We start from the raw sequence: 14,821 nt of genomic DNA on the forward strand, positions 1-14,821 counted from the left end.
GCTGCAATGCTGGAGCGATGCAGGAGAGCCTGGGAGAGTGAGTTCCAATGCCTGGTTGCAACCCCAATTCGGTAAGCGCATCCCGCGCAGCGGTGAGCCTCTGCCAGCTTTATCCGCAGCGGTGATGGAGGAGTGGTGTCAGCTGGGCTGGAATGCTGGAGCGATGCAGGGAAGCCTGGGTGAGTGAGTCCCAATGCCTGGCTACAACTCCGATTCGGTAAGCGCGGAAGCATTCAATTTGAGATGGCTCCACATCATCCATTGATCCACGGCTCTGAGACAACTGAAAATGATTGTGTTTCCAATGTCTTTGGGGCATTGCAGTTGAAGGATTATTTGCGTGTCATCTGCATAGTTATTGCACTTGAGGTTAAATTGATTGCTCAATGTCGGTAATGACTTCATGTAGATGTTGAAAAGCATGGGCGAGATAATAGAGCCTTGAGGGACCCCTGCTTTTGTGAAGTGCGGTTTGGACGAGAAAGGTGGGGTATGGATGACATTAGTTCTGTTGCGAAGGTAGGACTCAATCCAGACTAGAGCAGTCCCCTCTATGCCGGCTTTGTAGCATCTTTGTAGCAGAGTGTGATGGTCAATCATGTCAAAGGCAGCCGAGAGGTAGTGCAGCAACCCCATTGCAATCAACTGTGTTCTTCAGGTCATCCCAGACGGCAAGGAAGGCAGATTTCTCTTCCTGAAGTCTGAAAGTATGGCATTCTCTTCAATGAATTGTGACGTCCTGGTGAAAGCTGCTCATTCTATCAGTTTGACAAGGAAAGGTACATTTAAAATCAGTCTGTAGTTGTCAGGGTTCAGCCGGTCCAAATTTCTTTTCTTCAGTAATTGGCTTATGTATGACTTTTTGCGTGCTTCTGGAAATATTCTGGTATTTAAGGAGTTGTTGATGATTCTCCTTACTGGAGTGGGAGCAGAGGTTGTTAGAAGAATAGTTTTGAAGGTTTACGATGGACACAGGTCAGAAGGGCTGCTGGCAGGCCTGCTTGCTTTGACCAGGTCCCTAAATTCATTGTGTGAAATGTGTTGGAAGGAACGAGAGGCTGGGTTAGAATATTCTTGGACTGTAGCTTTGTAAAAGGGTTAGTGCTGATGCTCTGCCTGTTTTAAGTATGAGTCCAACGTGTCTGCTTTGTCCGTGTGATGATTTGCCAGTTTGTCTGTGAACTCTTGAGTAATGGGTTGAGCTGCTTCTAGGCAATTTTGTTTTACGAAATTCATTGAGAATTTTATAGAATTCTTTATTTGAACATTTAGCTTTTTTAATTCTGTCAGAATAGTATTTTTTCTTTGCTTTTTTGATAGCAGACACCGTACAACCTGTTAATTTGTTAATTTTCTGTAGGCAAAGTTTTTCTTGGTTGGTGTTTGTTTTGACATTTAGACATGGTTTAAAAGGCACATCTTTTTAGATCAAACAATTTTGAACGGAGGTAAGGATTCATAAAATGTAAATGCCATATACTTCTTTCTTTTCCATAATGAGGTAGTAACCATCCATTCTTTTGCCTTCACTTAGAACTAAAACCGTTTTTACAAATAGCAGTCACCACATTTTTTACATCACCATACAATAGAGTTTGTAAAAAGTGCAAGAAGATTCAAACAAATTTTAAAAAATGTGGAAAGGCAAGATGACCCCTCGCGTGTGCACCACTAAACAAGCTCACTGGTTTCTACTCACCAGTTGTGCCCACTTTTATCATCATTGATAGTCATCTTGTCTTGAAACAAAATAATAAATGTGGTGTCCAAATCAAAAAAGAATAGAGTAGGTGTTGTGAAGTGAAGAGATCAGATCCCACGATGCGACACTGTGAAGTTAAAATTGAAAAAAGTGCACTTTACTCAGAACCAACTTTATTATTCAGATGTACACTCATTCAAAATAAAAGCAGTTGCTTATCATGCATACCGTGTGGTTTTAGTTCTAAGTGAAGGCAAAAGAACGGATGGTTACTACCTCATTATGGAAAAGAGAGGAGTATATGGCATTCACATTTTATGAATCCTTACCTCCGTTCGGAATTGTTTGATCTAAAAAGATGTGCCTTGTAAACCAGGTCTCTATGTTTTTTGATTGACTGTTGAGTGGAGGGCGACCTGGTTTTTCTTCCCTCTAAAGCTCCTATTTTTGCGCATTGTGTTTGTTTTGAGCCAAGCACGTTGCAGATTTCTAATTTGTTGTTTTATCTCTTTTATCTCTGTATTTCTCCAAGGTGCTTGTTTTCTTTTGTTCTGTTGCGTTTATTAGTAGACAGTTTAGAGAATGTGCTTTGGAGATAGTGTGACTTTGTTTTGTAGAGCAGTGAGCAGTATTTTGTGAGCTTGCAGCTGGTTTGTCCTTAGTGTTGGTATTAGGTATATGAGGATAGATATTGTGTAGCTTTTCTGAATCATGTTCTTCCTCTAGCAGGTTAAGAAGGCATTTTGATGAGTCTGCATGCTTAGGTGGTGAAGATGGTGTTTGAGAGTGAGTTGGTGTGCTGTGTTATTTTTGTAGTGTAACCTTTTTGTGCAGTAGACATGGAGAAGTGAAGTTTTGAGGTGTGGCACGTTGCTTTTTTTGTTTGCATCTGCTTAGGGTGGAAGGTGTATGAGTTAGGGGTGGCGGTGCAGCATGTGGGTCATTTAGTAAGGTTTTGAATTGTCTAATGGATGAGAGCCGATTGAAAGAAAGTTGCTGTGATGCTGTATATGTTTTGGGCGCGGGGGAAGACCGAAAGAGTGGTATTGGAGTTTGTTTGTTTGCATAATTTGAAAGGTGGGTGTATGTTTGTAGTTTGTGATGGTAAGTATTAGGAGGTGTTGTGCTTGAGAAATTTTGTTGTGCTGGTGTGTGTGATATGTTTTGTTTTTGAGGAGTAGTGAGAGGAGATGCTGACATATTTGTTTTATAAGATGGATTTGTTAGTTGTGAGTAAAAGTTGTTGTGAGTAAAAGTTGTAAGGTAAAGGGAGTGATGATATGTTTGTGAGTAGAGTGTATGTTGTGTGTAAGAGGGGATGAAGTAGAGTTGTGAGTGTTTGTCTTAGACTTGTTTGCTGCAAGAGGTAATATGTGTGGTGCAGTGGAGTGTAAATGTTGTGTGGTTGTCTTATTGTGGTTGAAAGAAGAGGAGGGTGTTGATTGGAGAAATGATTGAAGGCTGGTTATAGGTTTGTAAGTGGCAAAAGGGGTCTGCTAGGAGTAATTAGAGCAGGGAGTGTGTGTCTGGTTGGGATATAGTTCAGTGTGGTGTGGAATTGTGTTATGTTAGTCATGAGTGGATTGGCTAGTGGTATAGGATAGAGTTGTGTGATGTTTGTAGGTGATGGTGTAAATGTGTGGTAGCTGGGATAGAAGGGTGTACAGGTGTGGTTTGTGTGGTTTTGTAGTGGGTGCTGAGACATAGCATTTTGTATAAGGTTAGCTTGTAGTAAATGAGTAGAGTACATGTGCTGAGAATATGTTACTCTATTAGTGGATGTGGGTGAATTTGGGCAGCATTTCTGGCCCTAGTCCCAACCAATCTCAAACAGGCTCAAACAGGCACTCTCCCTTGTCCTCTCCACCCTTAGCCTTGACGCCTGGGCTGGGATGCCCTGAACACTGGCCTTTTATAGACATATTAATCCGGTGACCCCTTCAGCCAAGAGGAACGCTAACCCTAACCAATCACAACACTAGCTCTAAACCCTAGAACCAATAGGAGACCAAGACCTTACAACCAATCATAGCCCCAGTCCAAGCACTCAGTCAGGCATAAAACTCTAAACACTATGTCCAATAGAAAGCATAAATCCCAACCCTATTCCCAGCAACCAATCACACAGGAACCCCTTAGCCCTGTATACAATAGAAACCCTAACCCTAGGCCTAGTTCCAACCCTTGTCCCAGCAACCAATCACACAGGAAACCCTAAGACCTAAATCCATTAGAAAGCCCAGCCCCAGGAACCAATCCAAAACCCTAAACATATCCACCAATCAGATCACTAACCCTAAGCCCTTCATCAATAGAATTACTGACCCAGGAACCAATCAGTACCCCCCAATACCCAATGAATGAGAACACTAACCCTAATCCAATAGAAACACCAGATGCAACCACCAATAAGTCCACACGTGTACCATCCAATAGCAGACTATATACGGTCCCTGCGAGCTCAGGCAAGGTTTGCTGGCCAGGTAGTTAGAACCTGCTCCTCTATTCAGAATCTCCTAGGTGACTTGCAGGCTCAATCCACACTTTGGACTTCTTCAGGTAAGGGCATAACAAACTTTGCCCTAAAAAAATACTGTTTGTAGAAAACTTTACTCAGTATCTTAGCCAAAGAATGAGTGCACAATCCCTAAAAAACACAGCTTAAACAGCTTAAACAGCTCACAGCCGATTACTGCTGTCTCAAGGTACCCTCTGTTCACTCTCTGATGTAGAATATCCCTGTTGTTAAGGGGGAAAAGGGGAGGGATCTGGTTTCACTCACTTGCTAACACAAAATGGGAGCTGGGGTGGATTGCTTAGCATACAGAGCTGTCTGAACAGGGGTGGTGTGGCGTGCAAAAAAAACGATTGATTTAGGCCCAGATCTCTGTACTGGGGAGAATGTATGACATTATTCTGCATTCTGTCCATCAACTGTGGTTTTTGCATCGCATACAGATCTAAGCACAGAGCAAGGGGGAAATTAAGAGGGAAAAAAGGTAGTTACAGGGAATGCGAGAAAAAAAAACGACATAATTTTTTAACGCAAATCCCACAATTCAACAGATTAAATTAAACAGTCACTGGCAAGGAAAACCCACACATTTCCAGCAAAACAGGTGAGAAATGATGCAATCATGGCAGGTTAAAAACTTCAATTTTTAAACTGTAACAACCACAAGCAAAAACAGTTAATGATGCAATCACAGGTAGGGAAAATGGCTTTTTTAAATTTCAGGAAACTGCAGCTCACAAAATCAAGGTTAATGTTTTGGGGTTCACCCAGCAAACCCTTGAGGGGCCTGGGCAGGTGTGAGAGTATGGCTCGGGGATGCATGGGAGCTGGGGAGCCAATCAGCAAGCTTAGGCTGCTCCTCTATTCAGAATCTCCTAGGAAAAAGAGGTTCAATCCACACTTTGGACTTTTGCTGCTAAGGCCCTAACAAACTTTGCCCTCTAACAATACTGTTTGACTAAAACTTTACTCACTCTCCTAACCAAAAAACGAGTGCACAATCCCTAAAAAACATAGCTGAAACAGCTCACAGCAGATTACTGTTGTCTCAGAGCCCCATCTGTTCTCTGATGTAGAATATCCCTGTTGCTAAGGGGGAAAGGAGGGGGGAATCTGGTTTCACTCACTTGCGTACACAAAATGGGAGCTGGGGTGGATTGCTTAACTTACAGATCTGAGCACAGAGCAAGGGAGAAATCAGGAGGGAAAAAACAGGTAGTGGCGGGGAATGTGAGTAAAAAAACTGATTTTGGACTGCAAATCCCACAATTCAACAGGTTAAATAAAACAGTCATGGGCAAGTAAAACCCAGAAGTTTGTAAACAAACCTGGTGAGAAACGATGCAATCACGGGCAGGTTAAAATCTTCTATTTTTAAACTGTAACAATCACAAGCAAAAACTTTTTTACATGATTCAATCCTACTGCTATGAGCCCAAAAACAAACAAAAAAAGTCGAAACCCTTCCCTTCTATCCCTCCACTATTCTTTTTTATCCAAATAACAGACTAACATGTCCACCACTCAAATTAATTTCATATTTCACTATACTAATTCACCACTAATCCTTTATGGGTTCGGTAGTAGCGTGCTACTCGCTGAAAAAGCACTTCAACATCTCACCAGCGGTAGCAAGCACTATATAAATGCAAAACTATTTACCTCTTCTACCCCTTTGCTATCCTTCTCAATCCAAATAACTGACTAACATATCCACCACTCAAATTACGTTCATATTTCACTATATTAATTTACCACTAACACTGTATGGGTTCCAGAGTAGTGTGCTACTCGCCAAAAAATCACTTGAACACCCCACCCGGGGTAACAAGTGCAATCCAAATAACTAACTAATTTATCCACCGCTCAAATTACTTTCATATTTTCACTATACTAATTCACCACTAATCCTTTATGGGTTCCGGAGTAGCGTGTTATTCCCCGAAAAAGCACTTTAAAGTCTCGTCTGGGGTAGTAAGGACTATATAAATGCAATTACAATACAATACAATATTTCCAGTACATTAGCTGTAGTGGAAAGACCTGATCAACTGATATGGTCTCTGAATTCAGCCTGAAACAGAGTCAAGACCTCATGCGTCAACCATTCATTCACTCAGTCTATTCAGGATGATATGAGAAAACAATTTTTGGCCTCTAACAATAAGGCTTATAGGTCTATAGTTAGCAGGGGTTGATCTGCAACCTTTATTACAAAATTGGAACAAAATCTAGCCTGGTCCACATTGAGGACATGGGAGCACCAGACTGCAAGGCAATAAAAAAAGAAGACACAATATGGGCATCATATGTCTTTGAACGTCTTAAACAGGTCAACAGGCACTTTGTCAAAGCCTGATGCCTTGTTGGGCACAATCAGATCCAGGGCATTGGACACCTCTATCTCTGTTATGTAGGTAATATCTAAATGTGATTGAAGAATAAGTAGTGGCAACACCAACAAAATTACCAGTGTTCCTCATAACCTTCACAAGTTTCAAAGCTTTTTTCGGCAGCAGTCATAAAAGCAATTATACAACCTACACTACACAATAAATACTACAATGTTAAATTCATTATTTTAAAAAATCATTAAACCATGGTGCTGTCATGTTACACTTGAGAAGACAAATTATACATAATAGTTAAAAATGATTCAATAAAACATGAATTTTTCAAATCTAATCTACGATAAACGGTGTCAGTTATTTCATCGAGCAGTGTCTAACTGTTGTAAAGTGCGAGTGCGTATAGACCATGCCCAACCTAAGAATTTCGCAACGGCAATCGCCATGCAAGGTGTGCAATCTGATTCCAGCATTCTTAGCGCCTCTATACACCTACGTGTGCCTAGGTTTAAACACACAGGTTTTATCCATTGCCGTCGTGGGCTTACATAAAGGGGACAAACAAACGGTATATGAGCAACATTCTCAATCAAGTCTATACAATGGGGACATTTGTCGTCTTGGATAGCTGTCCATTTGCGGGTAAATGCCTTTAGAGGAAGAGTCCCAGTTCTAAATTGGAAATACAATTTTCTATCAAACGGCCTTTCAATAATGTCCAAGTAAGGCTCACAAGATGGTAAGGGTTTGATATCCAAAAAACGTCCTGTTAGATTTGTGTTGGATCCAATACTATAAGCGGTTGACCATACCATTTCCCAATACATTTTTTTCAATGTTGCCTTTGATGGAAAGCTTTCAGCATTGGGAGAAATCCATAGGTGGTCTAATTCCAGCTTCATAAGCAAACCTCTTATTTCCTTTAACCACGGGATCGAGTGGAAGCGATCTGCCCTGATGATATCCTTCAGGGCAGTAGCAAAGTGCACAAGTACGGGGGTAATCATGATGCGTCTCCAGTAAAATATGGGTCGCAACCGTGCCAAATCCTCAATATTCTTCCTCCCAAGGTCGTATGCCAGTGAAACGGTTGGAGTACTTTGGAGAACCCCAACAAGACGGCGTAAAAACTTGTTTTCCGCCTGTTTTAGTTGTTTCAAATTGGAAAATCCCCAAAGTTCTGAGCCGTATAAAGAGGCACTGATCACCTTCATGTTATAAAGTTCTAAAGCAGGGGTGATTGGCTTAGTTAATGAGGCATTATATTTTAGAGCTACTACACCCGCCAGCTGGTGGAATTTTAAAACAGCCATGTCGATATGGTTTTTCCAACTCATGTTACACTGGAGGGATATTCCTAGATACGTGAAAGCCTCAACCTGTTCTAGGGGTGTGCCATTAAAATTGATTGAGCCCTTAAAAGTGTTCCGCTGATTCAAGCACATGAGCTTGGTTTTGGAGGTGTTTATCTCAAGTCCACGTGTTTGACAGAACTCACCGAAAGCGTTAACTGCCTTCTGGAGCCCACTTGATGTTCGAGAAACTATAAGAGTGTCGTCCGCGAACATGAGGACTGGCACGCATGCCCCTGCTAAAACAGGAGCATCGGTGGGAGAACGGCTTAGATGGTCTACAATCCCATTGATGTAAATAGAAAACAGGGTGGGTGCCAAAACACACCCCTGCCGGACCCCACGTTCGACAGGTAATGTTTCCGTCACCTCACCTGAGCCCCCCACCTGATCCTAGCATAATTGTTCTCATGTAAGCGGACTAGAAGCGTTAACAATTCCGGGCTCAACCCGGCTTCTGCGAGTACCCTCCAAAGTTTAGAACGAGGAACTAAATCAAAAGCTGATTTTAAATCTACAAAAACAGCGTAGAGAGACCCATTAGTTAACATCACGTTCCTCCAGTATAAAGCTATGAAAAAAAAGACCTGATCGACAGAACTTGTGCAGGGACGAAAACCTGCTTGATAAGGGGATAAAATATCTTTTTCTACTATCCAAGTTTGCAATTTGTTTTGCACTAATCGACCTATTAACTTTTGGGCAGAGTCTATGAGACTGATAGGTCTGTAATTGCTAGGTAATGATTTGTCTCCCTTTTTAAAACTGGAATTATTTCTGCACCCTTCCATGAGGTCGATATTGGTGCACCCCTAGCCACTGAATTAGCTAGCCACTCAAAGTATTGACACCAAGATAATCGATCACTTAAAAACACATCAGCAGGGGGGCGTGGCCAAGATGGCGACGGAGTAAGACGTGCCTGCGAGCTCCTCCGGCACCCCGAGCCTTTCATAGCTTTGTTTAGCCGCACTGGGGCGATTTCAGCCCCGGCTCTGACTCTCCTGGGGTCGCTGAGGTGCCCTGGATTGGTTTGCTCCTTCTCCCGTCGAGCTACGACCTGGGACGGCGGACCTAGCCGAGGTGTTAGATTGGTGACGCACGAGCATCGGAGCGGCCTACGGAGCACCGCCTGGGCGGCATCGGCTCTTCACACGAGGGGACCCCGATCTCTAGCAAGTTAACGACTGAAGCACTTGCTTTGCGAGTCCCCCCCACTGGGATTGTAGCGAGCCTGCTTGTGACCCCGGCGTCCCTCTGGCTGTTGTTACCGAGCGGAGGTGACGAAGAGGCGCCGGCCTGTCTGGAGGCTGCTGGACAGAGCAGTAAGCTAACGGAGGGAGAGGTGGTGCCATCTTGCCTCTCACCATCTGTGCCCTGGGGGCGACCCGTCAGACTACCCTACGGACTCGGAGCGAAGGGGCGAGTACTGCCCTCTGATCGCATCGGCCCCCCGGTGTCTCCGAAGCGAATTTAGCTGCTGGTTGAAGAACATAGCTGGCTCTCCGGGACGTTTTGGGAGGTCGTGCGGAGCTACGATCTGGGCTGAGGCGTCGCACCATGTCGACAAGGAACCGCTTGAATAAACCGGGGAAGGATGGTCCTGGTAAGGGAGCATCTGGATCGCCCCCCGGCCCTAGCAAGTCGCGGGCCAAGGACGACGCTGATGGCCCGGTCACGAAGGCCTTTCTGATAGAGCTTTTCTCCTCCATCAAGGACGATATTACGGAACTAAAATCACAACTAGCTTCAGATCTTCGTGAGGTCCGCCGAGATGTGGACGGCATCGGCGAGCGTGTAGCGACCCTAGAGGACCACGACTTGGGCCTCAGTGGGGATGTCCATCAGCTACAGCAGGACTTGCTCCAGCTCCGCGAGCAAAATCTGGATCTCCAGACCCACTGCGAAGACTTGGAAAACCGGTCCCGCCGAAATAACATCCGAATACGAGCGGTGCCCTGGGATGGAGACGGTGGGAACCTACGGGAGTATGTGGAGGCTCTATTTTTGCACATTCTGGCGGAGGATGATCGCACCGAGGTCAAGATGGACAGAGTACACCGGGTAGGCCCTCCACGTGGCGCGCGCTCGCCGCCTCCCGACATCTTGGTCTGTGTCCACGATTTCCAATTGAAGGAGGCAATCTTGCGGAAAGCGAGGGACACCAATAACTTGCTTTTTCGTGGGCACAGCCCTCAGCTTTTTCAAGACCTGGCAGCTTCCACCTTGCAAAAACGCCGGGACTTCCGCCTGATCACGGCCTTCCTGAGGGAACAAGGGGTGTCCTACTCCTGGGGGCACCCCTTTCGGCTCATTTTCAGGTGGCAAAATAGACTGGTGCAGGTGCGAACCTTAGCAGCCGCCAGGGAACTACTCGGAATGGAGGAAACAGCCGCGTCGGCGGATGCCAGCGCCTCTCCAAGAAGACGTCGCCGCTCCCGCTCTCCAGCATGGCAGAGAGTGGGCCGCCATGGCGTGGCAGAGGGTCCGTCTCCATCGGCGAGCCACAGTGAAAGGGGAGATGTTTTGGCCTCACTGGCCCTGGTGACTGAGTCGGGCCGAGTGGACAGCTCCTCGGCGGCCTAGGCTCCCTCGACAGCGGCCCGTGGGAGCCGGGGGGGCTCTACCATCTCAGATACTCTGTGGGACAGTTCTCCATTGGAGGGTTACCCCGACCCTGAACTCGAGGGGGGCATTACCAGGGTCTTCTACTCCCGACCCTTATGGTCATGTCCGACTTTCTTTGTTCTTTTTCTAGTTCTGACTTTTTCCTTTTTGGGTTTTGTTTTTGAGGCTCCTGTGGGTTCGGGTAGGATTGTATGGGAAGGGACCTGGTGGTGGTGGCTGGGGACTTGGTTTGGCTGTAGTGTGTCTGATTTGATTCTGGCGCTATGGGCTGCACTGATTGGGGCGATGGGGGGCGGTGTTGGACTCAATGTCACCTGTTACAATAGGCTCCTGGAATGTTAAAGGCCTTAATTCTCCTCAAAAGCGCCAGAAAGTGTGGAAGTATATTCTTGATCATCAGTTGGATGTGGTGGGCCTGCAGGAGACTCATTTGGCCCGTAAAGATGAATCTAGGCTTAAACACAGGCAATATCCCCTGATTTATAAGTCCTCGGCCACTTCCAAGCACTTCCAAGCGCTTTTGTTCCGCTCTACACTTTAATTTTAACCCATGGGAGTGCGGGGGATAAGGAAGGGCGGTGGCTGATGGTGAAGGGGATGCTCATGGGTAAGCTTTGCACGTGGGTAGTTGTGTATGCACCAAACACGGGCCAGCATGGGTTCCTTGAGGCCTTTCTGAGGGTGGTGGGGGACTTCGGGGAGGGAGCATTGATTGTGCTGGGAGATTTCAATTTGGTTTGGGACAAATGTCTTGATTGTTCACATCAGCAGAGGACGGAGGCGGGTCTCTTCTCCCCAGAATTGCGCGATACTTTGCTGAGTTTGGGCCTTATTGATAGCTGGCGTTCCCTCCACCCCCGCACTAGGGACTACACGTTCTATTCCCATGTCCACCACACATATTCCCGTCTTGATCACATTTTTTTGCATCAATCTCTACAGGGCGACTTGCGGGACAGCAGAATATTTCCACTCTCGGTCTCCGATCATAGCCTTTTGGCTACATGCTTGATCTGGGCCCCAGAGTCGTCCCCTCATCGCAAATGGTATTTCCCTGCATCCCTTACGCGGGATGAGGAATCCTGCAAAAAGCTTAGGGCAGCCATTGGTGAGTTTTTTTAGCTTAACAAGGCTGGTGACACCTCGGTCTTCACCCAATGGGACGCCTTCAAGGCGACGACGCGAGGCACGTGCATTGCGTTGAACTCCGCCCTGAACAAACTTAGGCGTGAGGAGAGGGAGGCGCTGGAGGCGGAGCTGGCGACATTGGAGACTGCGCATAAGCAGAATCCTTCTAGAAAGACCCTCCGCCCTCTTGTTGCGGTGCGGGGGAAGCTTAGGGCGCACTACAATAATCGGGCTGAGTATACCCTCTTGCGCCTCCGGCGCCTTTCTTATGCTCAGGGCAACAAAGTGGGGAAACATCTGGCACGGCAGCTCCGTGATAAACGAGAGAGGGAATATGTGGGTGGCGTTCGGACCCCCTCCAGCGTCATGGAACATAGAGATGCGGCTAAGGCAGAGCTTTTCGGCGATTTCTATGCCGCCTTATACTCGGCTGACCGCCTAGCGCCGGCCGCTCAACGGGAATACTTAGAGGCCCTTTCACTGCCGCAAGTTTCCAAGGAATGGAACGAACTCTTGGAGGCCCCCTTTACTAGGGAGGAGGTGTTGACCGCCATTCGGTCCCTTAAACCGCAGAAGGCTCCGGGCCCAGACGGCTACACGGCTTCCTTCTATCAGACGTTCGCGTCTGAACTGGGGGACCGCTTGGTGACTCTTTTCAACAGTATGAGGGAGGCGGGTCACACTACGGGCACTATGGCGGAAGCTATGATCTCGATCATTCCCAAGGCGGGGAAGGACCCCTCTAAATGCGAATCGTACCGGCCCATTGCCCTGCTAAACGTTGATGCTAAATTGTATTCCTCTATCTTAGCTACCCGACTCCAGGACCTCATGCCTGCCCTCATCCATCCCGATCAATCGGGCTTCATAAAGGGTCGCCAGACTCATGACAATACTAGACGGCTGATCCATCTGATTGAGAAAGCTAATCGCTTCAAGATTCCAGCTGTTCTGGTAGGCCTTGATGCTGAAAAGGCGTTTGATCGGGTGGACTGGGACTTCCTCTTTGGCACCTTACAGGCCTTTGGTTTTTCTCCCAAATTCATAGATATGCTCCGGGCCAATTATCGTGCCCCGCGCTCGAGGGTTATGGTGAATGGTCATGTTTCACCCTTTTTTGCGCACTCCCGGGGTACGAGGCAGGGCTGCCCCCTATCTCCCTTACTTTTCGCGCTCAGCATCGAGCCTCTTGCCATTAGGGTACGGGAGGACCCGGATATTGTAGGTCTTCCCTGTTCGGGGGAACAGCACAAAATATCTCTTTTTACTGACGATGTCTTATTATCGCTAGCTGACCCCGGGACTTCCCTTCGCGTGTGCAGGACGTGCTCTCCCAGTTCGAAACGGTGGTGGGGTTTCGGGTCAATCCTGGCAAATCCTACATTCTCAACCTCACGCTGCCACCCTCTGAGGTAGCGCACATCCAACCGCTCACGCCCCTGTCCTGGTCTGGCTCTTCCATACAATATCTCGGGGTTCGGCTGACCTCATCCATCGCCACCCTATATGGGGCTAACTTCCCTCCTTTGCTGACCCAGATACAGGCTGAGCTTCATCGCTGGAAGCCCATGTTTATCTCCTGGTTGGGACGCGTGCATGCCATCAAGATGACGATGCTCCCCAAGCTTCTTTATCTGTTCCAAGCCTTCCCGATTACTTTGGATGGGGGGTTTTTTCGGCGTCTTAAGTCTATGATCCTGCGCTACATCTGGCAAGGAGGTCGAGCTAGGCTCTCCTTTCTTACGCTTCGCCGGCCGCTGAGGAAGGGCGGGGCTGGCCTTCCAGACATGCATCTTTACTACAAAGCGGCGCAACTCCGAGTGCTGGCCGAATGGACCCAAATGGAGTCAGAGAAGCACTGGCTGCATATGGATAGGAGTGTTGCGGGTCGTTCTATTTGGGACCTGGTTTGGAAGGCGAAAGGGGATCGGCCGCGCAACGCTTACATTAGCACCCCTACGAGTACTACTCTGAAGGACTGGGATTCGGTTTCTAGTGATGAGAGATGGACCTCCTTCCCCGCCCCCTTCACGCCTATTCACTTTAACCCAGCGTTTCCGCCGGCTCTTGTTGAGGGGCCCTTTGATGGGTGGAGGGTGGGGGGATGCCACGCACTCACGCATTTGTTCCATGGTTTTGAGCTGCTCACCTTTCACAATTGCATGCGTGACTATGGGGTGCCACCCACTGAGCGCTACCGGCATGCCCAGCTGCTGCATTAGGCATTGTCGCCTGAGGTACGGGATGCTGCGACAAGGCCTCCCACGGATTTCGAATCTTATATCACTCGCACATCCTCTATGAAAGGGGTGATTTCATTCCTCTACGATTTGCTATTGACCACAGCTATCTCACCTCGCCCTAGATACATGGGTTTGTGGGAGGAACACCTGGGGCGGGATATCTCTGACGAGGAGTGGTCTCATCTCTGGCGTGATCTGCATAGATTTAATCATTCTATCGATCTTCGGGAGGCCCATATGAAGACCATGTTAGATTGGTATCTGTATCCGACCCGGTTGAAAAAGATTTTTCCTTCTGCATCTGACAGATGTTGGCGGGGCTGTGGTCTCCTTGGGGACTTTCGCCATATCTGGTGGGATTGCCCCGTCATACGCCCCTATTGGGAGGAGATATTGTCTCATATTAGGGAGATCCTGGGCTACCCGATTCCGGATTCCATTGGCTTCGTGCTCCTTGGCCTTCGGGATTCGCTTTTGGAGCACCAGACCAGGGCTGACAAACACATCCTTTGGCTCTGCTTGGGTGCGGCCAAGTTAACCCTGGCAGCTGCCTGGAAGAAGAGGGAGGCCCCTGCTCTTTCCCTTTGGTTCGCTAGGTTGTGGAAGTTGCTGAGTGTGGAGCGTATGGCGGACATTTTCAGAAATAACTTCAAGAACTTTACTTTCAGATGGGGCCCACTGGTCCGCTTTCTCTCTCGAGGGTTTCCGTCAGCGGTTTGCCCACCCACCATACGCGCCCTACATCTGTTTCAGGGGTGAAGTCTGCTTGTGCGAGCGTTTGTTGCTAGGCTGCCACCACCGGGGGGAGGGACATAGTGGGGAGGTTGGAGCCTCTTGGGGGGGGGGGGGTTGGTTTGTTTTCCTTTCCTAGAGGGGGATGAGGATTCTTGTTTTTTCATGTTCGG

This window comes from Lissotriton vulgaris, chromosome 3_1 (assembly GCF_964263255.1).
Source record: "Lissotriton vulgaris chromosome 3_1, aLisVul1.2, whole genome shotgun sequence".
In the NCBI taxonomy this organism is placed as follows: domain Eukaryota; kingdom Metazoa; phylum Chordata; class Amphibia; order Caudata; family Salamandridae; genus Lissotriton; species Lissotriton vulgaris.